Source organism: Triturus cristatus, chromosome 4_1 (assembly GCF_964204655.1).
Source record: "Triturus cristatus chromosome 4_1, aTriCri1.1, whole genome shotgun sequence".
NCBI classification, from domain to species: Eukaryota; Metazoa; Chordata; class Amphibia; order Caudata; family Salamandridae; genus Triturus; species Triturus cristatus.
In genome coordinates, this window is record NC_140585.1 from 1190311301 (window position 1) to 1190330381 (window position 19081).

The 19081-nt window shown below is 46.2% G+C and overlaps 1 protein-coding gene across 7 annotated transcripts in view; it reads left to right on the forward strand.

The window, feature by feature from the left end:
* WDR83 (WD repeat domain 83) overlaps nt 1-19081 on the forward strand; it is a 162274-nt gene that overhangs the window by 4204 nt on the left and 138989 nt on the right. For 2 of the 7 annotated variants that reach the window (XM_085654443.1, XM_085654442.1), the window contains exon 2: nt 15054-15184. The exons of 3 other annotated variants lie outside the window; for them this stretch is intronic. The gene's annotated coding sequence lies outside the window, so the exon portion shown is untranslated. Of the gene's footprint in view, nt 1-1376; nt 1452-15053; nt 15185-19081 lie in introns of all 7 variants that reach the window. 2 more of the 7 variants (XM_085654441.1, XM_085654445.1) reach the window with 2 other exon arrangements.

Here is a 19081-nt window from a genome sequence, read left to right on the forward strand (position 1 = left end):
TCTGTCTGTTCAGACAGGTCAGTTTCACTCTTTTCTCCACCCCTCCTCTATCCGGCCAACTTAAGGGAAAATGGAATCTCATTCGGCTCACTATAGCAAATGGAACATAGACATTTTTTAATTATACGAGCATGCATTTTTCACTGTTTACCACCCACCATTGCACTATTCCCTGTTAACGTTTTTCCTAGCATAATCTTTAAGCAAAAGAGGCATTATTTACCATTTCAAAGTAAGATGCAACATGCAAACTACGAAATGCACATGCGGCCTATTCATGCATTATTTCTTGTTTCTTTCAAAGCACAATGTAAATACGTTTTAGTTCTTTCATGTGTTATCTCACGTTAGTAAATTAATGCGCAAAGCTATTTCCCTCGTGTTCATGTAAGGTGTACGTTAGTTTTCTATTACTACGTACTGTTAGTCCATATTATAGGGGTGTTCATCCGAGCTCCATCAATACCATACCCATGGCACTGTGCCTACATTCGCTGCTCGGTATTCTCTTGCTCTTTGAGCCTTGTGCCCCATCTGCAATACTTTTACCTTCTAGTCCCCTGTTCTGCTAAACACGGGCAAGCTTCTTCTTCAACCTAAACAGGTGACCTTTCACCTATGGTGCAATCTTTTTCTTATACTTTCAGTCCAGTATCTTTTTTCTAGCATACCCTGATGCCATTCACTTCTGGCATAATCTCTTTCCTTCTACTTTCGGGTAAATGTCTGCTTACAGCCTGCTGGGTGAGAATTTACTTCTGATGTAACCTTTTACATTCGACTTCCAGGCAAGAATTTGTTTTCAGCCCAGGAATGGATATCTATATACTAGGTAAATGTTTGCACCCTTCCTTTTCAAGGTGACAAAGTCACATTTACGTTAACTTATTCTGGGCCACTGGCTCTGCCTTGGAGTGTTTCCCTCTGGTTCAGGGATGTCATTGCAGTAATCTGCTAGTAAACCATCTGTTCTCATTGTCATTTTTTGTAGAAATTGTTTACCCTTGGCTGCAGGCCCATCCCATGTAATGCTCCAGACATTTAATCAAGCAGAACTACCCTGTAAGTCCCATATGCCCCTGCAATATTCCATGGTTTACTAAATATGGGGACCACGTTTATAATGTCAAACCCTAATTTCAATATGGACACAGTTAATCAAGTGTTTGAGACTTGAGCCTTATGCAGGTGTTTTAGATCCAAAATGGAAGTGTTTTTTAGGTTGAATCCTACCAGACAGTGCAGTTGTCTGGTTTGCTAACGACTTCTTAGGGACATTCTGAAAGCTTCCCTGTGAATACATTCCATCGTGGCTTACCATTGCATTTGTAACTCACATTTGCTTGCTTTCTATTTGTTGGCTTTTTTTGTTTTAGGCTGTCAAGCTTGAGTTTGTCCCTCCCGTGGAACATAGCCTATTTACTGCTTTCTTCCACAAGTGCTCGCTTTCTGTAAGTAGATCTTTCAATCTTGTTCTTACCTTGTCACATTTGCTGTGCCTTCAAAGGCAGAGGTCAAACGTGAGGCTGTGTCTTCTGAGGAAGCTTGGCCTTCACTTTTCTGTCTCTGACTTCAAAGTGAGAGGATTTATGGGACAATCTGAATTAGGAAAGCACAAATGAAGCACTTTTTGTGTGATTCTGAAGTAGGGCGGAAACCATTTTTTAAATACAATTTAAACAAATCAATACACTAGGTGATGAGATTTCTAGACATTATTGTTTGTGCGCTGTATACTTTTATCAGTAAAACTATATGTCTCTGCAAATGTAATGGTCATTTCAATTGAAAATGTGTTGTCTGTAATGGTAGTGCGCTAACACACCATGCATATTTCATACTACGCCACTCTACTCACTCCACTCAACAACACTCTATGCCGAATGTATGACGTTACAACACGGTCTTTACACTGCGATACGTTTACAGCACAGGCATTACAACGCAAGTCGTTACAACGACTTGGGCTAGAGGCGCTGGACTTGGGAATAGTATGATCTACTATTCCAACTCCAGCCTACATAACAGTTGGGAAGGTGTCGGAATAGTAAATCATACTATTCCTTAGTGTATAGTGCCATCCAGCGCAAGTCGTTGTAATGACTTGCGTTGTAATGGCCACGTTGTAAACGTATCGTGGTGTAAAGACCGCGTTGTAATGGATGTCTCCCCTCTATGCTACTCCACTCTACAACATGCCACACTACGACACACCACACCATATCACTGCACTGTGTGCCACGCCACTCCGTAACACAACTCTGACATGCCCCTCTAAGATACTCTATGACATGCCACTTCACTCTACGCCACTCCATGACATTCTACTCCACTGTACGCAACTCCCTCTATGCCACTCTACTCTGACACGCTGTTCCACTCTACAACACAGTTCCTCATTCTGCGACACTTCACTCTGTGCTCTCCCACTCTGTGGAAATCGAAAATAATTGCTGTTAGCATGAGCTGAAGCCATCTTGTTTGCAGCATCCATTTTGTTAGCCTTGTGGTTCTTCCGTCTTCACTGTTGCTTGCTTTTCTATTCTGCTTGAGTCATCATCTTTAGTTAACTCCTTCTATTCTAAGCTCAAACAATGTATATGTGCTGAGAAAAAGCCTGTAGCTTCTAGAATGCACCTGACTTAAGACATAACTGTCAACTGGGTCTTGCAACTGTAAGCAGTTCTGTTCCCCCTTCCACTTTGCTGACTATGTGATCTCCCATCTGCCCATGTTTGTCGGTAGTTATTCCTGTGTATGCTTGTACCTTCTATTTGTAACTACATGCTTACTCTGCAACAAAGGGTGTATATAAGCACCATGGTCTCTGTATTCCATGTACTACCTCAGGCAGCACTTGAGAGTGCTGTGTGGACGTAGTCCCACTCATGAGTGATTAATAAACTTATTTGAATTCCAGCTTCAGTGCCTATCTCTATTTTGTTGGTTTAAGGACCCGTGGACAGAGAAGGGTGACCCCTGCACCGGTGTGCCCCTTAAAAGGCACATTTCCACAACTCTGCGCCCTCCACTCTGTGTCTCCTCCACTCTGTGCCCCCCTGCACCCCGACCACTGTACAACCCCCCGCATTCACCATACATATTGCATTATGGTCTGCACCACTGCAGACAGCTTTCACTTCTTTAGCATGGTGTCCTAACATTCTGCCTCTGTGTTTACAGCCATTGTATCTTTTAAGGAAGCTTCCTCATTCATTCATATTCTTTCCTGACTAGTACTATATGTTACAGGCATAACTATTTGGTCTCTTATTAACTTGATGAATGTTTAATATTTGCATGAAAATTACAACTTTTTGAGTCTAGCAACATATACAGATATGCATTTCGGTCTTCAATATCCTGTGAGAAAGCAGTTCTCTGTCCCGCTCCTTGACGTTTAGGGGGTTATCTCTAGAAAGTTTGATCTTAAGGGCCAATAAAATGTAGGGATAGTCTGAACTTGTATCTGATGTCAAATGTTCCTCCTCAAAGACCTCAAAAGAATTAGCGTTCTCTTTGTTCCCAGTTATTATCCATATTTATATTGTTTAGTGTACAAATGAAGTAGCAACAAGTGCATTACCGCATTTATTTAACCAATTGAATTTGATGTATTCCTTGGCCCAGAGCAACACATTTCTTCACCTATTTCCTTCCCATCTCACTACTGAATTCCAGCTATACTGAACTTCACTATATAACTCTAGTTCTGTTGCCAGCCACTGATTACCTGCATTACTTATTTCCATTTCTGACCATAGAACACGTGCACCACTCCTCAGCATAGTTCTTGCATTGTCTCCTCAACCACACAAGGCAATGTTTCCCTTACACCGCACATTTCCATCTCCCAGCTCCACAGCACCTCTGTCACCCTAGTGGAGTCCAACTTTCTCATGCTCTAGAACAAGGTACATAAAGGTGGTCTGCGTAAAAGGTGAAATGAAGGATTATGGCCCACTACAGGGGTAATGCAGGTTTGCAGAAGGGTAACAGTACCTCTGCTTCCCTCGTCCAAGTCATTACTTCTGAGGAGAATTTCTTCTTGAGACAGGAAACACCAGGAAATGTTGAAAATGCTAGGCCCGCCAACCCAAGACTGTGCACTATAAAATGGCTGCTTAAATGGAGTCAGTGATGCCAAGAAGTAAGGGTCCAGCTGGGCCTGAACATCATCCTGGTTGTTTAACGCACCTTCTCTTTTGGGCTTGGGAATAGACTACAGTGGCAGTACCACATGGAGCATTTTTAAGAGAACCCAGCATAGTGGTATTTTGTTTGGTAAAAGGAACTTTACTGCATTGCCCTAGGTCGTGGTACTGGTTATGCTCTGGTGGAGCTCATTCGTTCCATTTACAGAGAGGGGATAGTGTCAGAGCTTAGCTCAAATGTGGTAGGAACTGTGTTCTGCACATGTGCTGGGTTTCTCTTTCAGCCAAGGCGTTAAACAGTCTGTCTGTCTCAGGGTGAATCTGTTTAAAGAGAGACTGAACAGCTTGTAAGGTAGTTGTTTGTTGGATACTGCTTACCTGAGTAGTGTCATTAACCTGATGTTATGCTGTCAAGTCACTTACTATCCTTCCACAATGGACAAGCATACTGAAAAAAGAAAAAATGCATCCACTAACTCAGGTTCTTTCTGGTCTCATTTGCCTAGACTAGAGGATCAAGGTCTGACATGTCGAGAGACAAGATAGAATCAAGAGACTAATATTGGAGCATCTTGCATTAGGGTGGTCGACTTCGGAGCTGAGGAATCAAGTTCGAGTCTCCACAGGGACGCTCAACTTTCTGTGATTCTGGGAAAATCATGTAATCTCCCCGTGCCTAACAAAAATGAATGTGTCCGCCTGTAACGTTACTGGTGCTCATGTAAAGGACTCTGATACCTTTGAGTCTAGTTCGCGCTATATAAAACAACTCCCCCCCCCCCCCCCCCAAAAAAAACTAAAAGAAAAGATCTTTCTTCCATTGAAAGGGTTCCAGATGATGTGGCATGTTCCCACATATATATGTGATGGCGATGATGTAGCCCCAACAGGAGAGCAAAAATGGAAATACATCACTATGTTGACAGAAATCTAATCCAATAGTTAGGATGAATATACAATTTTCAATGTCTGATGCTCCAAGAACCTCTGAATTGACTGTCCTCCATCAGTTTCAGAGATCTCATATGCTTTAAGTATCTATTCGTTTTCACTTGTTGGATAATGTCCTTAGAGCATCAAAGGAACCGTATTGTAAAACTATGCCAACATTCATGTGTGAACTGTATCCCTTAGATTAGAAGATATGGATTCTATTATTTATTTGGTTAATTTTATAAAGCGCACAGCTACCCACCAAGGGTTTCCCAGCGCTGAAAAGCCAGACAGAAAGTCCCTGAAACTAGAAGAAAGAGTAAACTATTGGTTAAATAGCCAGGTTTTTACAGACCTGCGAAAGTTCACAAGAGAGGGTTCATTGCAGATAGCAGTTGGGAGAGAATTCCAGAGTACTGGGCCTAAATAGGCAAAAGAGCGGCCACCCACTCTAGTCAATTTGACTCTGGGCACTATAAATTTGCCCTGGGAGGCTGAACGCAATACCCGAGAGGGTATATAAGGATGGACCAAAGATTGTAAATATTTAGGTGACAAGCCACTTTTAATTTTATGCATAAAACACAGTGCTTTGAACTTCACACGGTTCGTAATCGTAAGCCAGTGCAGTTTACTAGAGGAAGACGAGTTTTTGGGAAGGCGGCAAAGAGGCCTAGCTGCCGAATTTTGAATCACTTGAAGCTTTCTGATAACATCTCCGTTGGATCCCAAATAGAGAATGTTACCGTAGTCCATTTGTGAAATTACAAGAGCCTGGACTACGGTTTTCTGGACAGAAACCGGGAGCATCCAAATGATTTTTCTCAACCATTTTAAAATATTGAGACAAGTGGCCACTACCTTCACAGCTTGATGTTTCATGGAAAGATTATCATCCAACAAAACTCCCAAGTTGCGAACAAATGCAGATGGTTGGGGAAAAGAACCCATCGCACCAGGCCAGTGCTGAGGACCCCAAAGGTTTTTATTTTCCCCAAAAATGAGGACCTCGGTCTTTTCACCATTTAGTTTAAGAAGATTATCATGCATCTATGATGCAATATTTCTTAGACCAATCTGAAGGACCGAGGGACCATCTGTTTGGCCTGCCGTAATACCTCTGATACTCAAAGTAAAGTTGTCTCAGTGGAGAAACCAGCCCTGAAACCCGACTGAGACGGGTGTAGAAGGTTAGTAGCTTCCACAAACAGAGTAAGTTGTTGATTGACATGTTTCTCCAAAATTTTGGAGTAAATAGGCAGCAGAGAAATAGGTCTAAAATTAGACAGCTGGGCAGGATCCGCATTTGTCTTTTTCAACAGCGGGAGGACCATCGCATGTTTCCAATCTGCAGGAACGGTTGCTTCTAAAATAGAGGCATTTAATAGCTGCATGATGAGCATCAGAGAGGGTTGATCCAACTGCAGAAATACAGATGGAGGAATTGAGTCGCGGGGGGAACCAGATTTTATACTGTTAAGATTTTTTTTTTAAAGAATTAAAGTCTAGCAGTGACCATGTCGCAAGGGTATTGACATCACTCTCCCTATGCTTAGTCTCAAATTTAGGAGAGGATGTACCAGATGCCACTGTTTGAGGCGTTTGCATTGCCAAATATATTTGTTCAACTTTATTCACAAAGTAACAAGCAAGGTTGTCACACTGTTGTTCATTTAGGACAGGGGGCATTGAGTGTGTGTCTGAACCAGCAAGTTTTTTAACCACACTAAAAAGTGTATGTGGCGGCCGGCCGGATGGTTGTAGGCCCATGCCTGTAACTTTTTCATCGTGCAATAAACGGTTTCAAAAAAAAAAAAAAAAAAAAAAAAAAAGTGTATGTGGGCAATTTGAAGCATTAGAAATAGTCGAAGATACATATTCCTTCCTGGCCAGTTTACAAAGAGTTTGATATTGTTTTAAGGCTGATTTGTAACTGGATTTAGATTCTTGTGAGTAGCTCCTTCTCCAGCTCCTTTCTAAGTTGCCTGATGTCATTCCTGTCAACTCTATTGTTGCCAGTGTTGTGGAAAGAACCTCAATATTTGAAGAAACTATTCTGAAGGATGCAGCTGATTATAAGGGTTGATTCAGCTTTGAAGCAGGCATATTTAAGCTCTCACTAGGTGTTGAGGGTAGGCACATATAGGACTTATAGTTCGCCCATCATTTACATCAGATTTCAAAGCTTTGTTCAAAGCAGTACACGATAGTTCTGAGTGCTCAGAATTACATGAGGAAATGCAACAGCTACTTTGACATTTTGGTTGATGTGGTGTGAGCTTGACCCTTGGCCAATGTAGTATTTTTAATGGCTAGCCACACCTTGGTACTGAAAGACTGGTACACAGATATAGCCTAAATATTCTCAGCATTATACATGCCATTTGATGATTCTTTTCCTTTTTTTGGTCCTTATCCTGAAGACCAAATGTATTGTTTTACCTATTCCTTCTGACGTCATCAGTCTAGATCTTCTGACTTTTATAAACATAAGTGTTCATTCAGATAACTTTCCAGGAGACAGCACCTTATCGAACAAAGCAAGAAGTTACAAGGAAAGAACTTTTCTAGCTGTTACTCTACCAAACAGAAACAAGAGTCTATTAAGAAAAGCCTATGTCCCTGACTATGCCAAATCCCAAACAGACGGTGGTTGCTCCAGGATTACTGGTTGGAGGTCGTAGTCTGTTTTTCTGGATAAATTGTGAATATCAACTTCGTATGCCTGCTTATTGTGGATAGTCCATGAATGTTACAGATGGTTTATTTCACCTCCCCCACAGTTAGGGGCCATACCTATGCTTTGAAGAATTACTAGCAACAATCAATCTGATGGATGCATATTTTTCACACCCTGATTGCAGTTTGCCACTATAAATTCCCTGGTTTCTGCATCCAGAATACTCTCTGGCAGTTGACTGTTGTCCCATTTTGTCTCCAGTCAGCACTGAGGGTCTTCACAAAAGTAGTTGCTTCCATTGTGTCACTTCATCTGAAAGGGTTCCTGATTATCCCATACCTCAATGACTGGTTAATCCATGCCCCACCAGTGTTCCTCACTCTATGTACCCCAGAGAAAACAAAGTATTTCCTACATTGTCATGGTTTTATTCTCAATATGCATATAACCAATGTCATCCACCCAAAGACTTGATTTTCATAGGATGTCAAGTTCAAGATGAATTTGAACAAGAGTGTTTATTTAACAGAGCACAGACCAGCCTGTCTTCTTTTCTTGTTACCATTCCTGTAGGACCTTCAGGAAGCTCAAGTAAGAATGTGGATGAGGTGCAGGGCTACAAGGCAGCATGTGTGTTTACAGTTGAGTGTGTCAGACCCTCTCTTTGGCCACAGTTGTGGCATATTCAGAATCATTGGCACTCAGTTTTAAAGAAATTGCAATCAATGGTCCCAGTGACATCAGCAACAGTTTGTACTGCAGTGGTGTCTGAATCCGGGAAATCTGTCCAAATGTCTGACTGTTGACCCAGAACCCCCTTTGGTGGTTACATCAGATGTCGGATCCCATGGATGTTGAATGCAACATTACATTCTTTGATGGTTCAAGGCAGATGGTCCTTAATGGACAGTCATCAGTCTTCAAACTGGAGAAAATTAACAGCAGTTCTCGAAACAGTGCATAATATCCTGCCTCAAGTGCAACATCAATATGTCTGGATGAGGTCCGATATAACAGCGTATATAAATCGCCAAGGAGGGACTCTAAGAAGTTTGTTGAATGCTGTGGCAGTTCAGCTAGCTGTTTGTGCAGAAGCACATCCATTGTCCTTTTCAGAAGTCCATTTCAAGGGACAATCCAACGGTCAACCAGATCAGTTAAGCAAACTGTTTACTAGTGGTTTAGGGCTATAACTAGGATCCACTGCAGGATCAGTGTCACCCTGGGGCGTTTGTTCATCAATCACCTTCCTGTGTTTGCCAGCATCCGGCTGTTTTACAGGTCATCCGCCAGTCGAGGGGTCAATATTGGCCTGTTCTGAGGTTCCTCACAGAAGAGGTCCATTGTGACACACATCTGGTCGTAAGGCATATCACTGTGCATGCGCGGTGATGAGGCATATATGGTGGTAGTCAAACCCACCACGTCCGCCTGGGATTGGGCTACCTGTTCTTTCAAGGGGCGGTGCAGTGTCGTCTTAGTTCACCAACACTTTCATTTAGGTTCCCCAGGCTTGGGCCTTGGTCATACCTCCTTGTCTGGTCCAGCTTTAAACTGTTCCAGCCAGTCCCAGGCTTCAGAGGGTTCAGAGAAGAAGTGAGCCTGGCCATCCAGTATGATCTTCAGTTGCACTTGTACAAAGAGCATGTGTGCTATGCCCACTTCTTTCAATTCTTTCTTGTCTTCAAGGAAGGAAGTCCTCCTGCGCTGGACCAGCATAGTGTAGTCAAGGAAAATATTCACTTTGCTGTTTTCCACCTGTAAGTTTCCATTGCTCCATGCCTTCTGACTGATCAAGTCCCAGTCTTTGTAATGAAGGAGTCGGGCGACCACAGGCCTGGGCGGAGCTCTCGGCGGCAGGTGGTGCGCAGGGGCAACGTGGGCTCGCTCTAGTGAGAAAAAGGGAGATCGTCCCTGTGAGGCGATCTCCGTCGACAACCAGGATGCGGATCATGTCTTTGACCTCTATGTTCTCCAAAAGGCCAGTCACTCTGACCTCTATGTTCTCCAAAAGGCCAGTCACTCTGATATTATTTCACCTTTCTGCATCCTCTGCCCACCAGTGTAGGTGTGCCACACTACTCATTAGGTTGATCATCTGCGTTCGTAGCACAACCACCACCGGCCGCATCGCCCCTACCGCATCTTCATAGCACTTTGTTCGCCAGCCTGCAACGGTTATCGCGAAGTATAGGTCTATGGCCACCTTGTCTAGGACTCAAGGTCTTCTCCAGAGGTGTTGGTCACCTTTAATATCTTGTCCAACTTGCCATCCGATTGTCGCAAGCACGGGATGGCTGTGGGCCCCTGTGATGGCGGATCATCTCTGTGGGGCGGTGTAGTGTCCGTACCCAGGTGCAATCCGGGCTATCTTGCAGATCTGGTTCTCCCCATGTCAAAACACTTTCCACTAGTTCTGTTTCTGGGCCACCCCAGGGCAGTCCACACACCAACAGCATCCATCTGGGGCCTGTCGAGCAGGGAGTCTGGGGGACGCAGGTGACCGCATGCCAGGTATGTACCCATCTTGATGTCCTCGCTTCGGAGTAGGAGCCAATAGCTCCAGACCCAGTCGCACGAGAGGTCCAGTCTGCCTGGGCCGACGCCCCCAGCAGTCCTCGGGCCCAGAGAGTGCCAGTCAGCCTCGTAGAGCCCAAATCCCACCAGGTTTGTCTCAAGGCACCAGGTACTCAGCATGAGTCACAGTTCAATGTCCCAGGGGGCTGCCACGATGCCTGAGCAGTCTTCTTCAGGGCTGCGTGTACCATAATCTCCACAGGGGGCCTGTGTCCCACCAGCATTGTCAGTTGAGGGGCCCTCCAAGCCCCACATGGTACTCAGGCAGTTTACCACCCCGTGGTCCTCAGCAGGGGCTGCGGCTTGTGCGCCAAGGCCACGGTGTGGATGTCAGGCTGCCCAGCGCCACAGACACCAGGGCCCACCTCTGCGCTGCTCCCTGTCTTCAACTACTCACCATGTGAAACAGTTTTTCCAGCACCCGTCAGGCTCCCCAGTTCGCTGCTCCTCCCGGCTCCCAGTGCAGCCGTTGGAACCAGCAGGGTCGCCAGGCTCTCTCTCATTGCTCCCGACCTCGCCCGATGCCTCATCTGCCCTGGTGACATCCATGTTGTCAGGATTCAAAGATCTTAACGCCTTCAAATGTTACCAATATAAACTACTTCCATGTAAAGGTTAACATGGAAGTAACGGTGTATTCTGGACTGTACGAGATAAGTTTGAAAGGACTACAAGTTCCATGATGCTTTGGGAGGACATGGGTAGTTCAAAAGGATCATGGGGGGCCTGCACGCCGTTCGGTGTGCATAATTTATTTGTGATATGGTTGCGGAGGATGATACTTTGAGAGAGACACATTTGTCTCTCATTTGGATTTCGCAGCTGTTATTTGGAAACGCTGTCTTTTGGAAAGATAAAGAAGGTATTCGAAGTATATGTAACAAGCATTTACAATGCAATGGTCTCGGTATTGGTAAAGTTAGAGCTATTGGCATTGCTCATGACATTATTTTTGTTTATGTTTTTGTTTTTAAAACAACATTAGAAGAAACTGCATTGTTATTTACAATGTCAATAGCTTAATCACTCTCAAATGCGAGACCTATTGCATTTGCACCCACACACAGAGCCACCCACACACAAAGAGCCACCCACACACAAATAGCCACCCACACACAAATAGCCACCCACACACACAGAGCCACCCACACACACAGAGCCACCCACCCACACAGAGCCACCCACCCACACAGAGCCACCCACCCACACAGAGCCACCCACCCACACAGAGCCACCCACCCACACAGAGCCACCCACACACACAGAGCCACACACACAAAGCCACCCACCCACACAGAGCCACCCACACAGAGCCACCCACACAGAGCCACCTACACACACACTGATTAAGCTATTGACATTGTAAATAACAATGCCGTTTCTCTACATGTTTTAAAAACAAAAATAATGTGATGAGCAATGCCAATAGCTCTAACTTTAACAATGCTTTACTCTGGGCCAAAGGGTATTGATGAAAGATAAATTCCGGTCCCCAAAAATGGGCGCCGGTGGCCACTACCACGAGCACAGATGATGCCCTGGGTACGGGTGGAAGTATCATTCATCCACCATCCTGGGCGGATACAGAAATGGAACACGGTCCTTTTGAGTATCTTTACCCACGCTCAGAGTTTCCACTGGTGCCTTTTTTTTTCCTCCTTTCAATTTGCCATATCTCTTTTCCCAATAGAAATCACGTTTCATTTCAGATGAAGAAAATGCAATTATAGGAGCAGGCTGAGAAAATGCATGTCCCCAAATCCTGGTTTTCCTGTTCCATCTGAGTTTGAGGGGGGATTACAGCTAGCGCGAGCTGGTGGAAGAAAATAGAAAACATTTGTCTTCATTTAGAGAGCTGGTTTATTGTTCGTGTTTATGGAGAGAAAAAATACAATTATTTATTGTTGCTGATGTAACAATTAATGCGGATGAGGCTGTGGAGAGAAGTGCTCCTGTGGGGGAAGTGAGCAGAGAAGGTTTGTGAATCGAAGGAAAGAGTTTGATTTTCCCTTCAGGCCTGCTCCGCTCCAGAGAGTGGAAAAGGCATTTCCCTGGTACTCAGAATAGAGGCTGATTTCAGGAATGAGCATTTGAATCCAGGACATTTGAGCTTTAGTATTGGGTGTGGAGCCTATGAGCTCTGAGAGTCACGTCCCGAGGCCCTGCTGGAGTCGCTGTGGTGGAGTGGTGCAGCTGAGATAGGAGGTGAGCGGGGGCCGCCGGTCGGTGTTCCGATGCCGTTGTCGTCTGCTGCATAGCTGCTGGGCTGCCCTTCCCACCCCCCATAGGCACACTTCAAATCAGGCTGCGAGTGTTGCGTGAGTAGTGTGCGCCTCGAATCATCTGGGAACGGATACCAATGCATTAATAGTGTGAATGCATGCCCCCCCTTGAAGAGGGCGAAGTGGGCAGGAGGGGTGCTTAGTACCGGTCAATATAGGGCTCATGAAGTGTTTCCGGCAGAGTGTGTTGCTGTGGGGACAGGTTAAATGTACGGGCACGAAAGGGCTGGTGGTGATGCGTGCAACTCTTGGAAAAGTGGGTACAAGCCAATAAGAAGGGGTGTTACAATCCGCATGGTTGGTGCTGTGCAGATAGTGAACGTACTGCTTGGGAAGGGGCTCCCGGCGCGCAGCAGAAGGAAGAGTGGACGTACCCTTCTGGTGTGCAGCTTGAGCCCACAGTTAATGCATACTTTCGGTAGGGGTGTGAGGATGGACTGAATGCGCGAGCTAAAGTATTGTGAGGCTGGGAGTATTGTGAACGTGCGTTTTATTATACGGTCTTTAGTCTTGTCATTGGGGCGGAGAAGGCACAGCTTGAGGGATAAGCACAGTGCGCAACTGGACGTGGAATGTGTGTTACTTTTCTTACAAATCACCCTCCTTCGCACCAGTTGTGCCAGGAAAGTTAAACCCCCAAATGCCTGGTCACCATTCAACTAGCACTGGGGCAGTTCGAGAGCCTTCATGCGGAGTCACACACTGCATACACTTTACCATAGAGTGCAAGCAGTCGCTTGTCTGGTTTGTTGGCCTACGTGGCGTCAGTATAATAAAGCATAGTTTCGGTTTGGCAGTTGAGGGAAAATGTGTAAACATCACAGTAGCCCTAAATGAATTGGGTATTTATTTGTACTAGTACTATCTTTATTTCCTCCAAGGGGTGTTGAAGGCAAAATACAGCATGTCCCCTTTTACTTAGCCTCATACGATCCTATGTAAATTTTGAAGTGCTCGGACTGTACTGCAAAATGCACGACAAACACTGGTAATCACTTGACCACGCTCACCAAAGCTTTTGCTGGAGGACCGGCAAAAGTGGAGCTTCCCCCATGCGGAGCTGAGAGGGATCCGTCGGAAGGGCAGGCCTGCTTCCTATACTCCCGCTAGGGCGCCTTGTGCAAAGCGGTGAGATTTGGCAAGGATTGAATGCTCATCCGGATACCTGCCAGCAGCAGCCAGACATCAGGTGGGAGATACACGCAGAGGAGTGCCGGGAGATCCGTTACTATGCCTCACTGTTCCGGCGGTCTTGGGGCTAAGGTCTACTGCCGACCACGACAAAATGGAAGGAGAGCTGATCGCTGTCGGCGGACGGTCAAACAGTTACCGCTCCGCAGGGGGACTGAGTCGGGGAGAGGGCCTTCCAGTCCCTCGAGTGCCGTGGGGGGTGCAGTGTGCGTGCGGGCAGCCTGATTGGGTTCTGTGAGCGGCATTGGCGCGGCGGTCGGCCTGGCTGTGCGGCTCCTTCTCCCTCGGGCCCTGTGTCCATCACTGCCGGGATCCCTGTGGAGACGTGGGGAGAGGCCCGGTAGTTTCTCGCAGGGCTGATTCGTCTTTAGAAGGGCTGAGAGCGCTGTGCTAATCACCTGACTGGAGGCCAGTGTGGAGATCCATGGATGCCTCACCCAGACGTCATTGGCAGTGAACTCACCTGGCTATAAGTGTAATACTCGTCTCCCTGGGCCAGCCTACCGCACCAGAAAATAGGCTGCGAATGTTTACGGAGACACCACCGCCTTTCTCCGAGGCGAAGCAGAAATGCCTCGGAGAAAGGCAGTGGCGGTTTCGAATTCGGGGGCGTGTTTTTCTTTACTCTCCTCTTGCCATTGGCTGGAGGAGATAATTAGAAAAGTTGGAAAAAACACGCCCCCGAATCCGAAAAGGACGGGGCCTGTTCGGAGTGACGGACCTCTTCTCCAATAGCTGGCCAGCATTCAAGAGGCCAGCCAATGGAGAACAGGGGAGAAGAGGGGCGGGTTCAAGCCCCTCTTCTCCAAGTCATTATCTCTCGCGAGGGAGACTGCGCAAGCGCAGCCTTCGCTAGCCGAGACCTAAAAAGCGCTGCCCTATCAGATCAAAGTGAACCTGGCTTCATAAGTTAATTGGGCAACTGTGTTCTTATTTGCCCCGTCCTTGAAACTTATTTGTATCAGTCCGCTGGAAAAAGTTTTATTCTTTGGAGCTGCAGAGTTGAACTAAAGGTTACGTGAGATCAAAAACATAATTCTTCCTTTCTGTTGGAACCTACTTGTTATTCTGGGGAACATGAACAAAATATCAAAAGGCAAACAGCAATCTGTTCTGTTTTTTAAAGCTGTTAACGTGAAAAAGACTTTAGTACTCTGCAGACTCGAACATTCAGTGCTTGAAGTAAAGTAACTGGGCTCTCTTTTTTTCTGTCCTTTTGAATGTTTTTGTTTCTAGAACTAATGGAATGAGAATTAATTGCTTAACAAAGTCGAGTAAAAGACAGAGCTAGTGGTGATGACGAACCAATGAATATTATATCAATGGTAGAAGCATTGATCGTGAATGACTTTTCTTTTTACAATCGGGTAAGGAACTTTTCCATAATATATTGCGGAATTTTACGTACACCTTTTCTTTCTTTTCTGGTTAGGGTATGTATGTGGAACTTTTGCAATTATCTTTGTGTTGGTTTGGAACATGTATTATGGGGCTTGCAGGTGTATTTATTTTTGAATCTACAGGTTCAGACAGGGAATCTAAAGCTTTGTAATCACAAGAGTATAGATTACACGGAGGTTGCAAAGGCAGTTCCTCTGTTAAGTCTCAGGTAAATCTGCTACGCTTTAGTGAGAATTTATGAGAGTAGGTATTCTTTCATTTGCTAATCTTGTTTCATTTCCTTTTCAGGTCTTTTTCCTTTTCCCTGTTGTTCCCTTCCTCATACCCTTTCCCTCACTTGATCACTCTTTAACTCTGTGCCTTTCTTGGTATTCAGAATTGGAGATATAAAGAGGTGGTGTTAGAAACGGGTAGCGTGGTGCAGAGCGGGTGGGCCAAACTCTTGAGGAAATGTGCAAAGCATCCACGCAGTACACACAGGCGACACCCAAGGCACACTCCAAAAAGAGACACTACACCAGTTTGTGTAAGAATAACTTCTGTATTACCAAAACACAAGGTATTTCTGGGCAATCTCTATACTGCGCCAACTGGCGCTGGGTCAAAAGTTACAGGGGGGAATTATATACATGGCAGGGCCAATCGGGCCCCTGCCGGAACCATTGCGACATTCAGATAGAGGAAATGTAGGTGGGAACAAAGATACAGTCCGTCGGCCTCAATCCTGCAATAAAATACATCAGGGCATAACATTAGGCGAAAGTCTGGACCACCTGTAATAAAAACATCATGACATTACCATATGCCTGAACATCAAGGATATCCCCTGAGAGTAAACGGCATGAATATCCCCTGAGGCAGAAAAGCTGTAAGGGGGAAAATTTAGGCAACCTCCTGTGGACTCAAACATAGCAGGCAGGACACATTCCTCCTTAGGGTAAAATGCCAGGCAACATCACACTAGGCATTAGCAGATGCATAAGACACCCCCTGCGGTACATGGGGCCAATCATATGAGAATGGGGCATACACATGAGGCATTTCATCATTGCGCGCATTAGGACAGAACATTGGCGTAATGGCGCATCTCGGGTCACCCTAAACATCCTGTAAGCATCAGGGGGAAAGAAACCATCAGCGTTATAACCACCTGCCTTAGGCGTAAGCCACCTTAACAGTGCACCTTTTTTTAATACCCCTGGAACAGCTGCCCCAAAGTTGTAGATTAGCCTCTGGCGCTACTGCCCTTGGGAGCCCCCTACTCTGGGACTCTAATCATCCAAGTTGCCTCCTTCTTGGCAATGCTGACTGGGCACTGGCTCGCCTTGGCGCCCCCTCCTCTGGGGCGCGGACATACAGAATGCCCCCAACTGCGGCGGTGCTGCACAATTGGAAGCCCCACACAGGGTATTGGTGAAGATGGAGTCCCTCTCTGGGGCTCAGAAGAAAAGTCTGCCCACCGTCGCAGAACTCACTGTCCGGTGGGGCAACTATGTAAAGTACAGTTAGCAGAGTCACCGGGGGTGGGCACCGATAGTGTGCCCCGACACCCCCCCCCCCACCACAGTAGGCCTGGGCCCCCTGGGCACCCACGTTGCCGCTAGAGCCCCTCACTCACCGGGACTCTCCTGGTTCTGCTCTGGGCTCCGTCTCCTCCCGTGCAGGGCTCTCCTCCGCTCACAGGGAGCCCTGCTGACGCCAGCTCCTCCTTCGGCTTCACCCGGGCCCCCTCCTGGGACCCGGGACTTGGACACCGCTCCCGCTTCTTTGCTGAGAACGCGGGGCTCTCCTCAGTGCAGGAGAGCCCCGTCAGCAGCAGCAGCGCCTCGCCGGACTTCACCCGGGCCCCCCTCCTGGGACCCGGGACTTCAATGGAGATCAGTGGGTTAGTTCAGGATCCCTCACTCAACTTAAAAGGCAGCGCCTAGGCCCTGTCACTTCCAGTGGCATAGGTCCCTGACTAGACCCTACCGCCTAAACTCCTGCACAGGTTCCTCCAGGTCAGCGTTGCCCCAACTATAGTTTTCCCTCGCCCTGTGGACAGTAGGGGGGTGTAGGCAAGCTCAGGGCCCAGCACACAGGCCCATGTGGCGGTAACTCCTGGCAACAGGTCCCCTCTCTCTCCGGTCCACCCTCTGACTGAGCACATGGCAGCCCAGCTCCGCCCTTTATACGCCCCTCACCCCACCTTCCAGACAGTGCCAGAAGCTTCTAGAAGCGTCTGGGGAAACTGGGTCTAACTGGCCTAGGGGGAGGGGTAGAGCACCCTGGGTGCCAGGCTTCCCTCCAAAAGCTGGGGTTGCTGGGAAATAACCACTAGACTGTCAACCCAGCTCAGTCAGACGGCACAACCACACAGCTATGGCGGCCATTTTAAAAGCTTTAGGTGTAAATGGGAAAACTCAGTCTGCGTACATCTTTGAACAGTATTCAATATTTGCGTTCACATAACATGCGATTTCCCACAAAAGCGAAAAATTTCAGGAAAAAAAGGGCCAAGTCCAACAAGTGGAGCATATTGTTTGACGCTCTAATCCTGAGCAGTTTTCTTGCGCCATTGTGGGCCTTTGGCACACGTGGCACCGAGCTCCCCCACAAGCCACCTCCAGGCTGCTGCCAGTCCCTCGGACCCGGGAAAACAAGAGAATGGTCCGTGACTCATTCGTAGAGAACTTTATTCTAAGCTGTATAGTCTGTGTTGTGTGTGTGTGTGTGTATATATATATATCTATCAACACTGGCATTTAATCCCATGTGAAGGCTACTACGTGTATATGCAATCAACAGATATATTATAAATGCATACAATGAATGGGAAATCAAAAACAAGAAAGTGCCAAAGAAACAAATTTATCCGCAATGCATTTATTCTACATATTATACTTAAATCAATACATTAATGATAGGTTGCAAAAGAAGAAAGAAGGGGGAATTTGGGCGTGCTCGCGTAGGGCAAGTGACAGTAAAGAACACAGGTTAAGGAATAGACAATTCAAATAATTTACAACAGCAAACTGGTAAAGAAGACCAGTGTAGCGGGGCCTGTCCAAATTAGAACATTTTTACAGTCATGTATTCAAATCATCCATGCATCAAATGCATTTTCGAAATATAGAACAGGGCGACAGGTACAGGCCTCATGTGGGTGGAGGGCGTCGACGTTTCGACTTGGCTAACGCACGGAGGGAGTTTTAGGACCTCAGCTGCGAGACTTCTTCAGGACAGGGTAAAGCAACCTATTCCTGGTGACAGGCTGGCAACACAGGTAATTCACCATTGTAACTCCAGTCCTAGACCTCTGTTGGCTCTGTCCCTACGCCTTCAAAGGCATACCTCCCAACCTGCAGCTTGGCGGTGAGATTTCAACATGTGGTCTAATGCACGACAACACTCAATTTAAGCGTAAGACTCTCAAATGTTTTACCTCAGAAATGACATTACTCTGAGTATATTTCAAACCACATACTAGACTTTGATAAAGATTCTATTGCTGGGTTATTTATCGTTGTGCTTATTTGAAACATTAAATAAACAATTCTAGCATGAGATTATGTTTTTCAGTAGAACATTGCTTTGAAATGTGGCCTGCATTTATATCTCAGCTGCAAAAGTAGCTGTCAGCACACAGGAAGGTGAGAGCTCTCTTCTCAGTGTGAGTGCCTCTAAAATAGCCACAGTTTGTAGTACAAAGCAGCAAAGCACATGAAGAAGAGGCTGTCGGGTGTTAACCCATAGGGCATGGCACTTGCCAAAGGCATGTCTGCCACCAGCCAATGTTGGATGACACAAGAAATATGCTGACAGTTACTATTTTGACTTACCAAGCCTTAGTTGAGTGCAAGCAGTTCATTAGTTGCAGAATA